Source organism: Diachasmimorpha longicaudata, unplaced genomic scaffold, assembly GCF_034640455.1.
Source record: "Diachasmimorpha longicaudata isolate KC_UGA_2023 unplaced genomic scaffold, iyDiaLong2 ctg00000055.1, whole genome shotgun sequence".
NCBI lineage: Eukaryota > Metazoa > Arthropoda > Insecta > Hymenoptera > Braconidae > Diachasmimorpha > Diachasmimorpha longicaudata.
Window position 1 is genome coordinate 1,018,899 of NW_026973895.1, and position 19,684 is coordinate 1,038,582.

Genomic DNA, 19,684 nt, shown 5'->3' on the forward strand with positions numbered 1-19,684 from the left:
GTTTTCTTCGTGACAACCGCTTACGAAAAACTCAATCATAGAAGTTGATATTCGTGTTCGATATGATGGCATATAACTTGAGTACACATTGTCGTAGGTCGATGAAACCGCGTGCAATAGCTTCGTCTCTTCGAACTACACGAGTGCGATGCGCGAATTTAGGGTGGGAACCATTAGGCTTCCAGAAAAAGTCGATTATACATATTCGTTTTTACGACATCGTGGGAATCACTGTTTTTTGGCTGCACCTAGACGAAATCTGGCATAATATTCGGTTTCAGCACGGCAAATAACCAAGGAAACTGATGCAATACCGTTTTCTTCGCGACCACAGCTTACGAAAAACTCAATCATAGAAGTTGATATTCGTGTTCGATATGATGGCATATAACTTGAGTACACATTGTCGTAGGCCGATGAAACCGCGTGCAATAGCTTCGTCTCTTCGAACTACACAAGTGCAACGCGCGAATTCTGCGTGGGAACGATTAGGCTTCGAGAAAAAGTCGATTATACATATTCGTTTTTACGACATCGTGGGAATCACTTTTTTTTTGGCTGCACCTAGACGAAATCTGGCATCATATTCAGTTTCAGCACGTCGAATAACCAAGGCAACTGATTAAACATCGTTTTCTTCGCGACCACAGCTCACGAAGAACTCAATCATAGAAGTTGATTTCGTGTTCGATATGATGGCGTATAACTTGAGTACACATTGTCGTAGGTCGATGAAACCGCGTGCAATAGCTTCGTCTCTTCGAACTACACGAGTGCAACGCGCGAATTCTGCGTGGGAACGATTAGGCTTCGAGAAAAAGTCGATTATACATATTCGTTTTTACGACATCGTGGGAATCACTTTTTTTTTGGCTGCACCTAGACGAAATCTGGCATCATATTCGGTTTCAGCACATCAATTAACCAAGGGAACTGATGGAACATCGTTTTCTGGGCGACCACAGTTCACGAAAAACTCAAACATAGAAGTTGATATTCGTGTTGAATATGATGGCATTTAACTTGAGTACACATTGTCGTAGGTCGATGAAACCGCGTGCAATAGCTTCGTCTCTTCGAACTACACGAGTGCAATGCGCGAATTTAGGGTGGGAACCATTAGGCTTCCAGAAAAAGTCGATTATACATATTCGTTTTTACGACATCGCGGGAATCACTGTTTTTTGGCTGCACCTAGACGAAATCTGGCATAATATTCGGTTTCAGCACGTCAAATAACCAAGGAAACTGATGCAATACCGTTTTCTTCGCGACCACAGCATACGAAAAACTCAATCATAGAACTTGATATTCGTGTTCGATATGATGGCATATAACTTGAGTACACATTGTCGTAGGCCGATGAAACCGCCTGCAATAGCTTCGTCTCGTTGAACTACACGAGTGCAATGCGGGAAGCCTGCTTGGGAACGATTAGGCTTCGAGAAAAAGTCGAATATACATATGCGTTTTTACGACATCGTGGGAATCTCTGTTTTTTGGCTGCACCTAGACGAAATCTGGCATCATATTCGGTTTCAGCACATCAATTAACCAAGGGAACTGATGCAACATCGTTTTCTGAGCGACCACAGCTCACGAAAAACTCAAACATAGAAGTTGATATTCGTGTTCGATATGACGGCTTCCAACTTGAGTACACATTGTCGTAGGCCGATGAAACCGCGTGCAATAGCTTCGTCTCGTCGAACTCCACGAGTGCAATGCGGGAAGCCTGCTTGGGAACCATTTGTCTTTGAGAAAAAGTCGATTATACATATGCGTTGTTACGAGATCGTGGGAATCACTTTTTTTTGGGTGCTCCTAGACGAAATCTGGAATAATATTCGGTTTCAGCACGTCAAATAACCAAGGAAACTGATGCAATATCGTTTTCTTCGCGACCACAGCTCACGAAAAACTCGATCATAGAAGTTGATATTCGTGTTCGATATGATGGCATATAACTTGAGTACACATTGTCGTAGGTCGATGAAACCGCGTGCAATAGCTTCGTCTCTTCGAACTACACGAGTGCAATGCGCGAATTTAGGGTGGGAACCATTAGGCTTCCAGAAAAAGTCGATTATACATATTCGTTTTTACGACATCGCGGGAATCACTGTTTTTTGGCTGCACCTAGACGAAATCTGGCATAATATTCGGTTTCAGCACGTCAAATAACCAAGGAAACTGATGCAATACCGTTTTCTTCGCGACCACAGCATACGAAAAACTCAATCATAGAACTTGATATTCGTGTTCGATATGATGGCATATAACTTGAGTACACATTGTCGTAGGCCGATGAAACCGCCTGCAATAGCTTCGTCTCGTTGAACTACACGAGTGCAATGCGGGAAGCCTGCTTGGGAACGATTAGGCTTCGAGAAAAAGTCGAATATACATATGCGTTTTTACGACATCGTGGGAATCTCTGTTTTTTGGCTGCACCTAGAGGAAATCTGGCATCATATTCGGTTTCAGCGCGTCAAATAACCAAGGAAACTGATGCAATATCGTTTTCTTCGCGACCACATCTCACGAAAAACTCAATCATAGAAGTTGATATTCGTGGTCGATATGATGGCATATAACTTGAGTACACATTGTCGTAGGCTGATGAAACCACGTGCAATAGCGTCGTCTCTTCGAACTACACGAGTGCAATGCGCGAATTTAGGGTGGGAACCATTAGGCTTCCAGAAAAAGTCGATTATACATATTCGTTTTTACGACATCGTGGCAATCACTGTTTTTTGGCTGCACCTAGACGAAATCTGGCATCATATTCGGTTTTAGCACATCAAATAACCGAGGAAACTGATGCAACATCGTTTTTTTCGCGACCACAGCTCACGAAAAACTCAAACATAAAGTTGATATTCGTGTTCGATATGATGGCGTATAACTTGAGTACACATTGTCGTAGGTCGATGAAACCGCGTGCAATAGCTTCGTCTCGTCGAACTACACGAGTGCAATGCGGGAAGCCTGCTTGGGAACCATTTGTCTTTGAGAAAAAGTCGATTATACATATGTGTTGTTACGAGATCGTGGGAATCACTTTTTTTTGGTTGCTCCTAGACGAAATCTGGCATAATATTCGGTTTCAGCACGTCAAATAACCAAGGAAACTGATGCAATACCGTTTTCTTCGCGACCACAGCTTACGAAAAACTCAATCATAGAAGTTGATATTCGTGTTCGATATGATGGCATATAACTTGAGTACACATTGTCGTAGGCCGATGAAACCGCGTGCAATAGCTTCGTCTCGTCGAACTACACAAGTGCAATGCGGGCAGTTTGCGTGGGAACGATTAGGCTTCGAGAAAAGATAGATTATACATATGCGTATTTACGACTTCAAGGGAATCACTTTTGTTGGCTGCACCTAGACGAAATCTGGCATCATATTCGGTTTCAGCACATCAATTAACCAAGGGAACTGATGCAACATCGTTTTATGGGCGACCACAGTTCACGAAAAACTCAAACATAGGAGTTAATATTCGTGTTCAATATGATGGCATTTAACTTGAGTACACATTGTCGTAGGCCGATGAAACCGCGTGCAATAGCTTCGTCTCTTCGAACTACACGAGTGCAATGCGCGAAGTTTGCGGGGGAACGATTAGGCTTCGAGAAAAAGTCGATTATACATATTCGTTTTTACGACATCGTGGGAATCTCTTTTTTTTGGCTGCACCTAGACGAAATCTGGCATCATATTCAGTTTCAGCACGTCGAATAACCGAGGAAACTGATGCAACATCGTTTTTTTCGCGACCACAGCTCACGAAAAACTCAAACATAAAGTTGATATTCGTGTTCGATATGATGGCGTATAACTTGAGTACACATTGTCGTAGGTCGATGAAACCGCGTGCAATAGCTTCGTCTCGTCGAACTACATGAGTGCAATGCGGGAAGCCTGCTTGGGAACCATTTGTCGTTGAGAAAAAGTCGATTATACATATGTGTTGTTACGAGATCGTGGGAATCACTTTTTTTTGGCTGCACCTAGACGCAACCTGGCATAATATTCGGTTTCAGCACGTCAAATAACCAAGGAAACTGATGCAATACCGTTTTCTTCGTGACAACCGCTTACGAAAAACTCAATCATAGAAGTTGATATTCGTGTTCGATATGATGGCATATAACTTGAGTACACATTGTCGTAGGTCGATGAAACCGCGTGCAATAGCTTCGTCTCTTCGAACTACACGAGTGCGATGCGCGAATTTAGGGTGGGAACCATTAGGCTTCCAGAAAAAGTCGATTATACATATTCGTTTTTACGACATCGTGGGAATCACTGTTTTTTGGCTGCACCTAGACGAAATCTGGCATAATATTCGGTTTCAGCACGGCAAATAACCAAGGAAACTGATGCAATACCGTTTTCTTCGCGACCACAGCTTACGAAAAACTCAATCATAGAAGTTGATATTCGTGTTCGATATGATGGCATATAACTTGAGTACACATTGTCGTAGGCCGATGAAACCGCGTGCAATAGCTTCGTCTCTTCGAACTACACAAGTGCAACGCGCGAATTCTGCGTGGGAACGATTAGGCTTCGAGAAAAAGTCGATTATACATATTCGTTTTTACGACATCGTGGGAATCACTTTTTTTTTGGCTGCACCTAGACGAAATCTGGCATCATATTCAGTTTCAGCACGTCGAATAACCAAGGCAACTGATTAAACATCGTTTTCTTCGCGACCACAGCTCACGAAGAACTCAATCATAGAAGTTGATTTCGTGTTCGATATGATGGCGTATAACTTGAGTACACATTGTCGTAGGTCGATGAAACCGCGTGCAATAGCTTCGTCTCTTCGAACTACACGAGTGCAACGCGCGAATTCTGCGTGGGAACGATTAGGCTTCGAGAAAAAGTCGATTATACATATTCGTTTTTACGACATCGTGGGAATCACTTTTTTTTTGGCTGCACCTAGACGAAATCTGGCATCATATTCGGTTTCAGCACATCAATTAACCAAGGGAACTGATGGAACATCGTTTTCTGGGCGACCACAGTTCACGAAAAACTCAAACATAGAAGTTGATATTCGTGTTGAATATGATGGCATTTAACTTGAGTACACATTGTCGTAGGTCGATGAAACCGCGTGCAATAGCTTCGTCTCTTCGAACTACACGAGTGCAATGCGCGAATTTAGGGTGGGAACCACTAGGCTTCCAGAAAAAGTCGATTATACATATTCGTTTTTACGACATCGTGGGAATCACTGTTTTTTGGCTGCACCTAGACGAAATCTGGAATCATATTCGGTTTTAGCACATCAAATAACCGAGGAAACTGATGCAACATCGTTTTTTTCGCGACCACAGCTCACGAAAAACTCAATCATAGAAGTTGATATTCGTGTTCGATATGATGGCCTATAACTTGAGTACACATTGTCGTAGGTCGATGAAACCACGTGCAATAGCTTCGTCTCTTCGAACTACACGAGTCCAATGCGCGAAGTTTGCGTGGGAATGATTAGGCTTCGAGAAAAAGTCGATTATACATATTCGTTTTTACGACATCGTGGGAATCTCCGTTTTTTGACTGCACCTAGAGGAAATCTGGCATCATATTCGGTTTCAGCACGTCAATTAACCAAGGAAACTGATGCAACATCGTTTTTTTCGCGACCACATCTCACGAAGAACTCAATCATAGAAGTTGATATTCGTGGTCGATATGATGGCATATAACTTGAGTACACATTATCGTAGGCTGATGAAACCACGTGCAATAGCTTCGTCTCGTCGAACTACACGAGTGCAATGCGGGAAGCCTGCTCGGCAATGATTTGTCTTCGAGAAAAAGTCGATTATACATATGCGTTTTTACGACATCCTGGGAATGACTTTTTTTGGCTGCACCTAGACGAAATCTGGCATCATATTCGGTTTCAGCACGTCGGATAACCAAGGGAACTGATGCAACATCGTTTTCTTGGCGACCACAGTTCACGAAAAACTCAAACAGAAAAGTTGATATTCGTGTTCGATATGATGGCATATAACTTGAGTACACATTGTCGTAGGTCGATGAAACCGCGTGCAATAGCTTCGTCTCTTCGAACTACACGAGTGCAATGCGCGAATTTAGGGTGGGAACCATTAGGCTTCCAGAAAAAGTCGATTATACATATTCGTTTTTACGACATCGCGGGAATCACTGTTTTTTGGCTGCACCTAGACGAAATCTGGCATAATATTCGGTTTCAGCACGTCAAATAACCAAGGAAACTGATGCAATACCGTTTTCTTCGCGACCACAGCATACGAAAAACTCAATCATAGAACTTGATATTCGTGTTCGATATGATGGCATATAACTTGAGTACACATTGTCGTAGGCCGATGAAACCGCCTGCAATAGCTTCGTCTCGTTGAACTACACGAGTGCAATGCGGGAAGCCTGCTTGGGAACGATTAGGCTTCGAGAAAAAGTCGAATATACATATGCGTTTTTACGACATCGTGGGAATCTCTGTTTTTTGGCTGCACCTAGACGAAATCTGGCATCATATTCGGTTTCAGCACATCAATTAACCAAGGGAACTGATGCAACATCGTTTTATGGGCGACCACAGTTCACGAAAAACTCAAACATAGAAGTTGATATTCGTGTTCAATATGATGGCATTTAACGTGAGTACACATTGTCGTAGGCCGATGAAACCGCGTGCAATAGCTTCGTCTCTTCGAACTACACGAGTGCAATGCGCGAAGTTTGCGGGGGAACGATTAGGCTTCGAGAAAAAGTCGATTATACATATTCGTTTTTACGACATCGTGGGAATCTCTGTTTTTTGGCTGCACCGAGAGGAAATCTGGCATCATATTCGGTTTCAGCGCGTCAAATAACCAAGGAAACTGATGCAATATCGTTTTCTTCGCGACCACAGCTCACGAAAAACTCAATCATAGAAGTGGATATTCGTGTTCGATATGATGGCATATAACTTCAGTACACATTGTCGTAGGCCAATGAAACCGCGTGCAATAGCTTCTTCTCGGCGAACTACACAAGTGCAATGCGGGCAGTTTGCGTGGGAACGATTAGGCTTCGAGAAAAGATGGATTATACATATGCGTATTTACGACTTCAAGGGAATCACTTTTTTGGCTGCACCTAGACGAAATCTGGCATCATATTCGGTTTCAGCACATCAATTAACCAAGGGAACTGATGCAACATCGTTTTATGGGCGACCACAGCTCACGAAAAACTCAAACATAGAAGTTGATATTCGTGTTCGATATGATGGCTTCCAACTTGAGTACACATTGTCGTAGGCCGATGAAACCGCGTGCAATAGCTTCGTCTCGTCGAACTACACGAGTGCAATGCGGGAAGCCTGCTTGGGAACCATTTGTCTTTGAGAAAAAGTCGATTATACATATGTGTTGTTACGAGATCGTGGGAATCACTTTTTTTTGGTTGCTCCTAGACGAAATCTGGCATAATATTCGGTTTCAGCACGTCAAATAACCAAGGAAACTGATGCAATACCGTTTTCTTCGCGACCACAGCTTACGAAAAACTCAATCATAGAAGTTGATATTCGTGTTCGATATGATGGCATATAACTTGAGTACACATTGTCGTAGGCCGATGAAACCGCGTGCAATAGCTTCGTCTCGTCGAACTACACAAGTGCAATGCGGGCAGTTTGCGTGGGAACGATTAGGCTTCGAGAAAAGATGGATTATACATATGCGTATTTACGACTTCAAGGGAATCACTTTTTTTGGCTGCACCTAGACGAAATCTGGCATCATATTCGGTTTCAGCACATCAATTAACCAAGGGAACTGATGCAACATCGTTTTCTGAGCGACCACAGCTCACGAAAAACTCAATCATAAAAGTTGATATTCGTGTTCGATATGATGGCATATAACTTGAGTACACATTGTCGTAGGTCGATGAAACCGCGTGCAATAGCTTCGTCTCTTCGAACTACACGAGTGCAATGCGCGAATTTAGGGTGGGAACCATTAGGCTTGCAGAAAAAGTCGATTATACATATTCGTTTTACGACATCGTGGGAATCACTGTTTTTTGGCTGCACCTAGACGAAATCTGGCATCATATTCGGTTTTAGCACTTCAAATAACCGAGGAAACTGATGCAACATCGTTTTTTTCGCGACCACAGCTCACGAAAAACTCAAACATAAAGTTGATATTCGTGTTCGATATGATGGCGTATAACTTGAGTACACATTGTCGTAGGTCGATGAAACCGCGTGCAGTAGCTTCGTCTCGTCGAACTACACGAGTGCAATGCGGGAAGCCTGCTTGGGAACCATTTGTCTTTGAGAAAAAGTCGATTATACATATGTGTTGTTACGAGATCGTGGGAATCACTTTTTTTTGGGTGCTCCTAGACGAAATCTGGCATAATATTCGGTTTCAGCACGTCAAATAACCAAGGAAACTGATGCAATACCGTTTTCTTCGCGACCACAGCTTACGAAAAACTCAATCATAGAAGTTGATATTCGTGGTCGATATGATGGCATATAACTTGAGTACACATTGTCGTAGGCTGATGAAACCACGTGCAATAGCTTCGTCTCGTCGAACTACACGAGTGCAATGCGGGAAGCCTGCTCGGCAACGATTTGTCTTCGAGAAAAAGTCGATTATACATATGCGTTTTTACGACATCCTGGGAATGACTTTTTTTGGCTGCACCTAGACGAAATCTGGCATCATATTCGGTTTCAGCACGTCGGATAACCAAGGGAACTGATGCAACATCGTTTTCTTGGCGACCACAGTTCACGAAAAAGTCAATCATAAAAGTTGATATTCGTGTTCGATATGATGGCATATAACTTGAGTACACATTGTCGTAGGTCGATGAAACCGCGTGCAATAGCTTCGTCTCTTCGAACTACACGGGGGCAATGCGCGAATTTAGGGTGGGAACCATTAGGCTTGCAGAAAAAGTCGATTATACATATTCGTTTTTACGACATCGTGGGAATCACTGTTTTTTGGCTGCACCTAGACGAAATCTGGCATCATATTCGGTTTTAGCACTTCAAATAACCGAGGAAACTGATGCAACATCGTTTTTTTCGCGACCACAGCTCACGAAAAACTCAAACATAAAGTTGATATTCGTGTTCGATATGATGGCGTATAACTTGAGTACACATTGTCGTAGGTCGATGAAACCGCGTGCAATAGCTTCGTCTCGTCGAACTACACGAGTGCAATGCGGGAAGCCTGCTTGGGAACCATTTGTCTTTGAGAAAAAGTCGATTATACATATGTGTTGTTACGAGATCGTGGGAATCACTTTTTTTTGGGTGCTCCTAGACGAAATCTGGCATAATATTCGGTTTCAGCACGTCAAATAACCAAGGAAACTGATGCAATACGGTTTTCTTCGCGACCACAGCTTACGAAAAACTCAATCATAGAAGTTGATATTCGTGTTCGATATGATGGCATATAACTTGAGTACACCTTGTCGTAGGCCGATGAAACCGCGTGCAATAGCTTCGTCTCCTCGAACTACACGAGTGAAATGCGCGAAGTTTGCGGGGGAACGATTAGGCTTCGAGAAAAAGTCGATTATACATATTCGTTTTTACGACATCGTGGGAATCACTTTTTTTTTTGGCTGCACCTAGACGAAATCTGGCATCATATTCGGTTTCAGCACATCAATTAACCAAGGGAACTGATGCAACATCGTTTTCTGAGCGACCACAGCTCACGAAAAACTCAAACATAGAAGTTGATATTCGTGTTCGATATGATGGCTTCCAACTTGAGTACACATTGTCGTAGGCCGATGAAACCGCGTGCAATAGCTTCGTCTCGTCGAACTCCACGAGTGCAATGCGGGAAGCCTGCTTGGGAACCATTTGTCTTTGAGAAAAAGTCGATTATACATATGCGTTGTTACGAGATCGTGGGAATCACTTTTTTTTGGGTGCTCCTAGACGAAATCTGGAATAATATTCGGTTTCAGCACGTCAAATAACCAAGGAAACTGATGCAATATCGTTTTCTTCGCGACCACAGCTCACGAAAAACTCGATCATAGAAGTTGATATTCGTGTTCGATATGATGGCATATAACTTGAGTACACATTGTCGTAGGTCGATGAAACCGCGTGCAATAGCTTCGTCTCTTCGAACTACACGAGTGCAATGCGCGAATTTAGGGTGGGAACCATTAGGCTTCCAGAAAAAGTCGATTATACATATTCGTTTTTACGACATCGCGGGAATCACTGTTTTTTGGCTGCACCTAGACGAAATCTGGCATCATATTCGGTTTTAGCACTTCAAATAACCGAGGAAACTGATGCAACATCGTTTTTTTCGCGACCACAGCTCACGAAAAACTCAAACATAAAGTTGATATTCGTGTTCGATATGATGGCGTATAACTTGAGTACACATTGTCGTAGGTCGATGAAACCGCGTGCAGTAGCTTCGTCTCGTCGAACTACACGAGTGCAATGCGGGAAGCCTGCTTGGGAACCATTTGTCTTTGAGAAAAAGTCGATTATACATATGTGTTGTTACGAGATCGTGGGAATCACTTTTTTTTGGGTGCTCCTAGACGAAATCTGGCATAATATTCGGTTTCAGCACGTCAAATAACCAAGGAAACTGATGCAATACCGTTTTCTTCGCGACCACAGCTTACGAAAAACTCAATCATAGAAGTTGATATTCGTGGTCGATATGATGGCATATAACTTGAGTACACATTGTCGTAGGCTGATGAAACCACGTGCAATAGCTTCGTCTCGTCGAACTACACGAGTGCAATGCGGGAAGCCTGTTCGGCAACGATTTGTCTTCGAGAAAAAGTCGATTATACATATGCGTTTTTACGACATCCTGGGAATGACTTTTTTTGGCTGCACCTAGACGAAATCTGGCATCATATTCGGTTTCAGCACGTCGGATAACCAAGGGAACTGATGCAACATCGTTTTCTTGGCGACCACAGTTCACGAAAAAGTCAATCATAAAAGTTGATATTCGTGTTCGATATGATGGCATATAACTTGAGTACACATTATCGTAGGTCGATGAAACCGCGTGCAATAGCTTCGTCTCTTCGAACTACACGAGTGCAATGCGCGAATTTAGGGTGGGAACCATTAGGCTTGCAGAAAAAGTCGATTATACATATTCGTTTTTACGACATCGTGGGAATCACTGTTTTTTGGCTGCACCTAGACGAAATCTGGCATCATATTCGGTTTTAGCACTTCAAATAACCGAGGAAACTGATGCAACATCGTTTTTTTCGCGACCACAGCTCACGAAAAACTCAAACATAAAGTTGATATTCGTGTTCGATATGATGGCGTATAACTTGAGTACACATTGTCGTAGGTCGATGAAACCGCGTGCAATAGCTTCGTCTCGTCGAACTACACGAGTGCAATGCGGGAAGCCTGCTTGGAAACCATTTGTCTTTGAGAAAAAGTCGATTATACATATGTGTTGTTACGAGATCGTGGGAATCACTTTTTTTTGGGTGCTCCTAGACGAAATCTGGCATAATATTCGGTTTCAGCACGTCAAATAACCAAGGAAACTGATGCAATACCGTTTTCTTCGCGACCACAGCTTACGAAAAACTCAATCATAGAAGTTGATATTCGTGTTCGATATGATGGCATATAACTTGAGTACACCTTGTCGTAGGCCGATGAAACCGCGTGCAATAGCTTCGTCTCGTCGAACTACACAAGTGCAATGCGGGCAGTTTGCGTGGGAACGATTAGGCTTCGAGAAAAGATCGATTATACATATGCGTATTTACGACTTCAAGGGAATCACTTTTGTTGGCTGCACCTAGACGAAATCTGGCATCATATTCGGTTTCAGCACATCAATTAACCAAGGGAACTGATGCAACATCGTTTTATGGGCGACCACAGTTCACGAAAAACTCAAACATAGAAGTTGATATTCGTGTTCAATATGATGGCATTTAACTTGAGTACACATTGTCGTAGCCCGATGAAACCGCGTGCAATAGCTTCGTCTCTTCGAACTACACGAGTGCAATGCGCGAAGTTTGCGGGGGAACGATTAGGCTTTGAGAAAAAGTCGATTATACATATTCGTTTTTACGACATCGTGGGAATCTCTGTTTTTTGGCTGCACCTAGAGGAAATCTGGCATCATATTCGGTTTCAGCGCGTCAAATAACCAAGGAAACTGATGCAATATCGTTTTCTTCGCGACCACAGCTCACGAAAAACTCAATTATATCAGTGGATATTCGTGTTCGATATGAGCGCATATAACTTGAGTACACATTGTCGTAGGCCGATGAAACCGCGTGCAATAGCTTCGTCTCGTCGAACTACACGAGTGCAATGCGCGAAGTTTGCGTGGGAACGATTAGGGTTCCACAAAAAGTCGATTATACATATTCGTTTTTACGACATCGTGGGAATCACTGTTTTTTGGCTGCACCTAGACAAAATATGGCATCATATTCGGTTTCAGCACATCAATTAACCAAGGGAACTGCTACAACATCGTTTTCTGGTTGACCACAGTTCACAAAAAACTCAAACATAGAAGTTGATATTCGTGTTCGATATGATGGCATATAACTTGAGTACACATTGTCGTAGGCCGATGAAACCGCGTGCAATAGCTTCGTCTCCTCGAACTACACGAGTGAAATGCGCGAAGTTTGCGGGGGAACGATTAGGCTTCGAGAAAAAGTCGATTATACATATTCGTTTTTACGACATCGTGGGAATCACTTTTTTTTTGGCTGCACCTAGACGAAATCTGGCATCATATTCGGTTTCAGCACATCAATTAACCAAGGGAACTGATGCAACATCGTTTTCTGAGCGACCACAGCTCACGAAAAACTCAAACATAGAAGTTGATATTCGTGTTCGATATGATGGCTTCCAACTTGAGTACACATTGTCGTAGGCCGATGAAACCGCGTGCAATAGCTTCGTCTCGTCGAACTCCACGAGTGCAATGCGGGAAGCCTGCTTGGGAACCATTTGTCTTTGAGAAAAAGTCGATTATACATATGCGTTGTTACGAGATCGTGGGAATCACTTTTTTTTGGGTGCTCCTAGACGAAATCTGGAATAATATTCGGTTTCAGCACGTCAAATAACCAAGGAAACTGATGCAATATCGTTTTCTTCGCGACCACAGCTCACGAAAAACTCGATCATAGAAGTTGATATTCGTGTTCGATATGATGGCATATAACTTGAGTACACATTGTCGTAGGTCGATGAAACCGCGTGCAATAGCTTCGTCTCTTCGAACTACACGAGTGCAATGCGCGAATTTAGGGTGGGAACCATTAGGCTTCCAGAAAAAGTCGATTATACATATTCGTTTTTACGACATCGCGGGAATCACTGTTTTTTGGCTGCACCTAGACGAAATCTGGCATAATATTCGGTTTCAGCACGTCAAATAACCAAGGAAACTGATGCAATACCGTTTTCTTCGCGACCACAGCATACGAAAAACTCAATCATAGAACTTGATATTCGTGTTCGATATGATGGCATATAACTTGAGTACACATTGTCGTAGGCCGATGAAACCGCCTGCAATAGCTTCGTCTCGTTGAACTACACGAGTGCAATGCGGGAAGCCTGCTTGGGAACGATTAGGCTTCGAGAAAAAGTCGAATATACATATGCGTTTTTACGACATCGTGGGAACCTCTGTTTTTTGGCTGCACCTAGAGGAAATCTGGCATCATATTCGGTTTCAGCGCGTCAAATAACCAAGGAAACTGATGCAATATCGTTTTCTTCGCGACCACATCTCACGAAAAACTCAATCATAGAAGTTGATATTCGTGGTCGATATGATGGCATATAACTTGAGTACACATTGTCGTAGGCTGATGAAACCACGTGCAATAGCTTCGTCTCTTCGAACTACACGAGTGCAATGCGCGAATTTAGGGTGGGAACCATTAGGCTTCCAGAAAAAGTCGATTATACATATTCGTTTTTACGACATCGTGGCAATCACTGTTTTTTGGCTGCACCTAGACGAAATCTTGCATCATATTCGGTTTTAGCACATCAAATAACCGAGGAAACTGATGCAACATCGTTTTTTTCGCGACCACAGCTCACGAAAAACTCAAACATAAAGTTGATATTCGTGTTCGATATGATGGCGTATAACTTGAGTACACATTGACGTAGGTCGATGAAACCGCGTGCAATAGCTTCGTCTCGTCGAACTACACGAGTGCAATGCGGGAAGCCTGCTTGGGAACCATTTGTCGTTGAGAAAAAGTCGATTATACATATGTGTTGTTACGAGATCGTGGTAATCACTTTTTTTTGGGTGCTCCTAGACGAAATCTGGCATAATATTCGGTTTCAGCACGTCAAATAACCAAGGAAACTGATGCAATACCGTTTTCTTCGCGACCACAGTTCACGAAAAACTCAAACATAGAAGTTGATATTCGTGTTCAATATGATGGCATTTAACTTGAGTACATATTGTCGTAGGCCGATGAAACCGCGTGCAATAGCTTCGTCTCCTCGAACTACACGAGTGCAATGCGCGAAGTTTGCGGGGGAACGATTAGGCTTCGAGACAAAGTCGATTATACATATTCGTTTTTACGACATCGTGGGAATCACTTTTTTTTTGGCTGCACCTAGACGAAATCTGGCATCATATTCGGTTTCACCACATCAATTAACCAAGGGAACTGATGCAACATCGTTTTATGGGCGACCACAGTTCACGAAAAACTCAAACATAGAAGTTGATATTCGTGTTCGATATGATGGCATATAACTTGAGTACACATTGTCGTAGGCCGATGAAACCGCGTGCAATAGCTTCGTCTCTTCGAACTACACGAGTGCAACGCGCGAATTCTGCGTGGGAACGATTAGGCTTCGAGAAAAAGTCGATTATACATATTCGTTTTTACGACATCGTGGGAATCACTTTTTTTTTGGCTGCACCTAGACGAAATCTGGCATCATATTCGGTTTCAGCACATCAATTAATCAAGGGAACTGATGCAACATCGTTTTATGGGCGACCACAGTTCACGAAAAACTCAAACATAGAAGTTGATATTCGTGTTCAATATGATGGCATTTAACTTGAGTACATATTGTCGTAGGCCGATGAAACCGCGTGCAATAGCTTCGTCTCCTCGAACTACACGAGTGCAATGCGCGAAGTTTGCGGGGGAACGATTAGGCTTCGAGAAAAAGTCGATTATACATATTCGTTTTTACGACATCGTGGGAATCACTTTTTTTTTGGCTGCACCTAGACGCAATCTGGCATCATATTCGGTTTCACCACATCAATTAACCAAGGGAACTGATGCAACATCGTTTTATGGGCGACCACAGTTCACGAAAAACTCAAACATAGAAGTTGATATTCGTGTTCAATATGATGGCATTTAACTTGAGTACACATTGTCGTAGGCCGATGAAACCGCGTGCAATAGCTTCGTCTCTTCGAACTACACGAGTGCAATGCGCGAAGTTTGCGGGGGAACGATTAGGCTTCGAGAAAAAGTCGATTATACATATTCGTTTTTACGACATCGTGGGAATCTCTGTTTTTTGGCTGCACCGAGAGGAAATCTGGCATCATATTCGGTTTCAGCGCGTCAAATAACCAAGGAAACTGATGCAATATCGTTTTCTTCGCGACGACAGCTCACGAAAAACTCAATCATAGAAGTGGATATTCGTGTTCGATATGAGGGCATATAACTTGAGTACACATTGTCGTAGGCCGATGAAACCGCGTGCAATAGCTTCGTCTCGTCGAACTACACGAGTGCAATGCGCGAAGTTTGCGTGGGAACGATTAGGGTTCCAGAAAAAGTCGATTATACATATTCGTTTTTACGACATCGTGGGAATCACTGGTTTTTGGCTGCACCTAGACGAAATCTGGCATAATATTCGGTTTCAGCACGGCAAATAACCAAGGAAACTGATGCAATACCGTTTTCTGGTTGACCACAGTTCACAAAAATCTCAAACATAGAAGTTGATATTCGTGTTCGATATGATGGCATGTAACTTGAGTACACATTGTCGTAGGCCGATGAAACCGCGTGCAATAGCTTCGTCTCTTCGAACTACACAAGTGCAACGCGCGAATTCTGCGTGGGAACGATTAGGCTTCGAGAAAAAGTCGATTATACATATTCGTTTTTACGACATCGTGGGAATCACTTTTTTTTTGGCTGCACCTAGACGAAATCTGGCATCATTTTCAGTTTCAGCACGTCGAATAACCAAGGCAACTGATTAAACATCGTTTTCTTCGCGACCACAGCTCACGAAAAACTCAATCATAGAAGTTGATTTCGTGTTCGATATGATGGCGTATAACTTGAGTACACATTGTCGTAGGTCGATGAAACCGCGTGCAATAGCTTCGTCTCTTCGAACTACACGAGTGCAACGCGCGAATTCTGCGTGGGAACGATTAGGCTTCGAGAAAAAGTCGATTATACATATTCGTTTTTACGACATCGTGGGAATCACTTTTTTTTTGGCTGCACCTAGACGAAATCTGGCATCATATTCGGTTTCAGCACATCAATTAACCAAGGGAACTGATGGAACATCGTTTTCTGGGCGACCACAGTTCACGAAAAACTCAAACATAGAAGTTGATATTCGTGTTGAATATGATGGCATTTAACTTGAGTACACATTGTCGTAGGTCGATGAAACCGCGTGCAATAGCTTCGTCTCTTCGAACTACACGAGTGCAATGCGCGAATTTAGGGTGGGAACCACTAGGCTTCCAGAAAAAGTCGATTATACATATTCGTTTTTACGACATCGTGGGAATCACTGTTTTTTGGCTGCACCTAGACGAAATCTGGAATCATATTCGGTTTTAGCACATCAAATAACCGAGGAAACTGATGCAACATCGTTTTTTTCGCGACCACAGCTCACGAAAAACTCAATCATAGAAGTTGATATTCGTGTTCGATATGATGGCCTATAACTTGAGTACACATTGTCGTAGGTCGATGAAACCACGTGCAATAGCTTCGTCTCTTCGAACTACACGAGTCCAATGCGCGAAGTTTGCGTGGGAATGATTAGGCTTCGAGAAAAAGTCGATTATACATATTCGTTTTTACGACATCGTGGGAATCTCCGTTTTTTGACTGCACCTAGAGGAAATCTGGCATCATATTCGGTTTCAGCACGTCAATTAACCAAGGAAACTGATGCAACATCGTTTTTTTCGCGACCACATCTCACGAAAAACTCAATCATAGAAGTTGATATTCGTGGTCGATATGATGGCATATAACTTGAGTACACATTGTCGTAGGCTGATGAAACCACGTGCAATAGCTTCGTCTCGTCGAACTACACGAGTGCAATGCGGGAAGCCTGCTCGGCAATGATTTGTCTTCGAGAAAAAGTCGATTATACATATGCGTTTTTACGACATCCTGGGAATGACTTTTTTTGGCTGCACCTAGACGAAATCTGGCATCATATTCGGTTTCAGCACGTCGGATAACCAAGGGAACTGATGCAACATCGTTTTCTTGGCGACCACAGTTCACGAAAAACTCAAACAGAAAAGTTGATATTCGTGTTCGATATGATGGCATATAACTTGAGTACACATTGTCGTAGGTCGATGAAACCGCGTGCAATAGCTTCGTCTCTTCGAACTACACGAGTGCAATGCGCGAATTTAGGGTGGGAACCATTAGGCTTCCAGAAAAAGTCGATTATACATATTCGTTTTTACGACATCGTGGGAATCACTGTTTTTTGGCTGCACCTAGACGAAATCTGGCATCATATTCGGTTTTAGCACATCAAATAACCGAGGAAACTGATGCAACATCGTTTTTTTCGCGACCACAGCTCACGAAAAACTCAAACATAAAGTTGATATTCGTGTTCGATATGATGGCGTATAACTTGAGTACACATTGTCGTAGGTCGATGAAACCGCGTGCAATAGCTTCGTCTCGTCGAACTACACGAGTGCAATGCGGGAAGCCTGATTGGGAACCATTTGTCTTTGAGAAAAAGTCGATTATACATATGTGTTGCTACGAGATCGTGGGAATCACTTTTTTTTGGGTGCTCCTAGACGAAATCTGGCATAATATTCGGTTTCAGCACGTCAAATAACCAAGGAAACTGATGCAATACCGTTTTCTTCGCGACCACAGCTTACGAAAAACTCAATCATAGAAGTTGATATTCGTGTTCGATATGATGGCATATAACTTGAGTACACATTGTCGTAGGCCGATGAAACCGCGTGCAATAGCTTCGTCTCGTCGAACTACACAAGTGCAATGCGGGCAGTTTGCGTGGGAACGATTAGGCTTCGAGAAAAGATCGATTATACATATGCGTATTTACGACTTCAAGGGAATCACTTTTGTTGGCTGCACCTAGACGAAATCTGGCATCATATTCGGTTTCAGCACATCAATTAACCAAGGGAACTGATGCAACATCGTTTTATGGGCGACCACAGTTCACGAAAAACTCAAACATAGAAGTTGATATTCGTGTTCAATATGATGGCATTTAACTTGAGTACACATTGTCGTAGGCCGATGAAACCGCGTGCAATAGCTTCGTCTCTTCGAACTACACGAGTGCAATGCGCGAAGTTTGCGGGGGAACGATTAGGCTTCGAGAAAAAGTCGATTATACATATTCGTTTTGACGTGACAACGTCTTAAATTAGGTTGCGGCTGGGAGTCACTTATGAAAAAGTGTAACGCCCGGTAACGTTACGATGAGTCACCGAACGAGAGAGAGGCCCGCCGAATGCCTTGCGTCTCTCTCCCACTCAACTATGATCGGTCTGCCGCGCATTGCATCGGCGCATGCTTGTCTCTGTCTTTGTCTTTCTCGAACGTTCTTGGCGTTGGAAAAACAAGAAAGCGTCATAATACAAGTTCACACGTGTGGTTAAAGTCTCGTCTGCTGTGTCTGTAGTGAAAATGTGGAGTGCTTAGATTCGTCATTTACAACAACTACAACAATAAAGGTAAATAATTGTACACTGATATTTCATTATCGTAAACTATGATTGATTGATTAATTGTTAGATTGACACAAAAGTTGAGAAACTGAGTTTATAGGTTATGTCATACTATTGATAAATGTTGATAGTGACGAAAATAATTCTGTGTGTGCGGATGTGTGTGTTTACTTGAGTGCCAGAAACGATTTGCTTTGCCGGCTTCTAGTGGCTGTTGGTCGGTGGTGGGAGTGTTTTTGTTTTTTGTTTTTTGGCACATCATATATATGACGACTGAGCAAGTATGTATGTGCGTATATATGTGCGTGTGTATGAATATTGATTTAGATCAGTCTGCATTGGATAAGGTATTATTTTTTGTTTTTTTTTGTTTTTTGTTTTTTGGCTTTATGATATGTGTAGTGTATGTTTGTGTGTAGAAATTTTCATATGAATTAGGTAGCCAAAACGAAACAGAGAGCTGCGGTCGGCTTTAAAAACGATATGCGAATATGATGAATTGAAATACTTTTTGGTTAGTAAATTATTTTCTTTTGTTTTTAATAAAAGAAATGTTTATTTTTTATAATAAAAG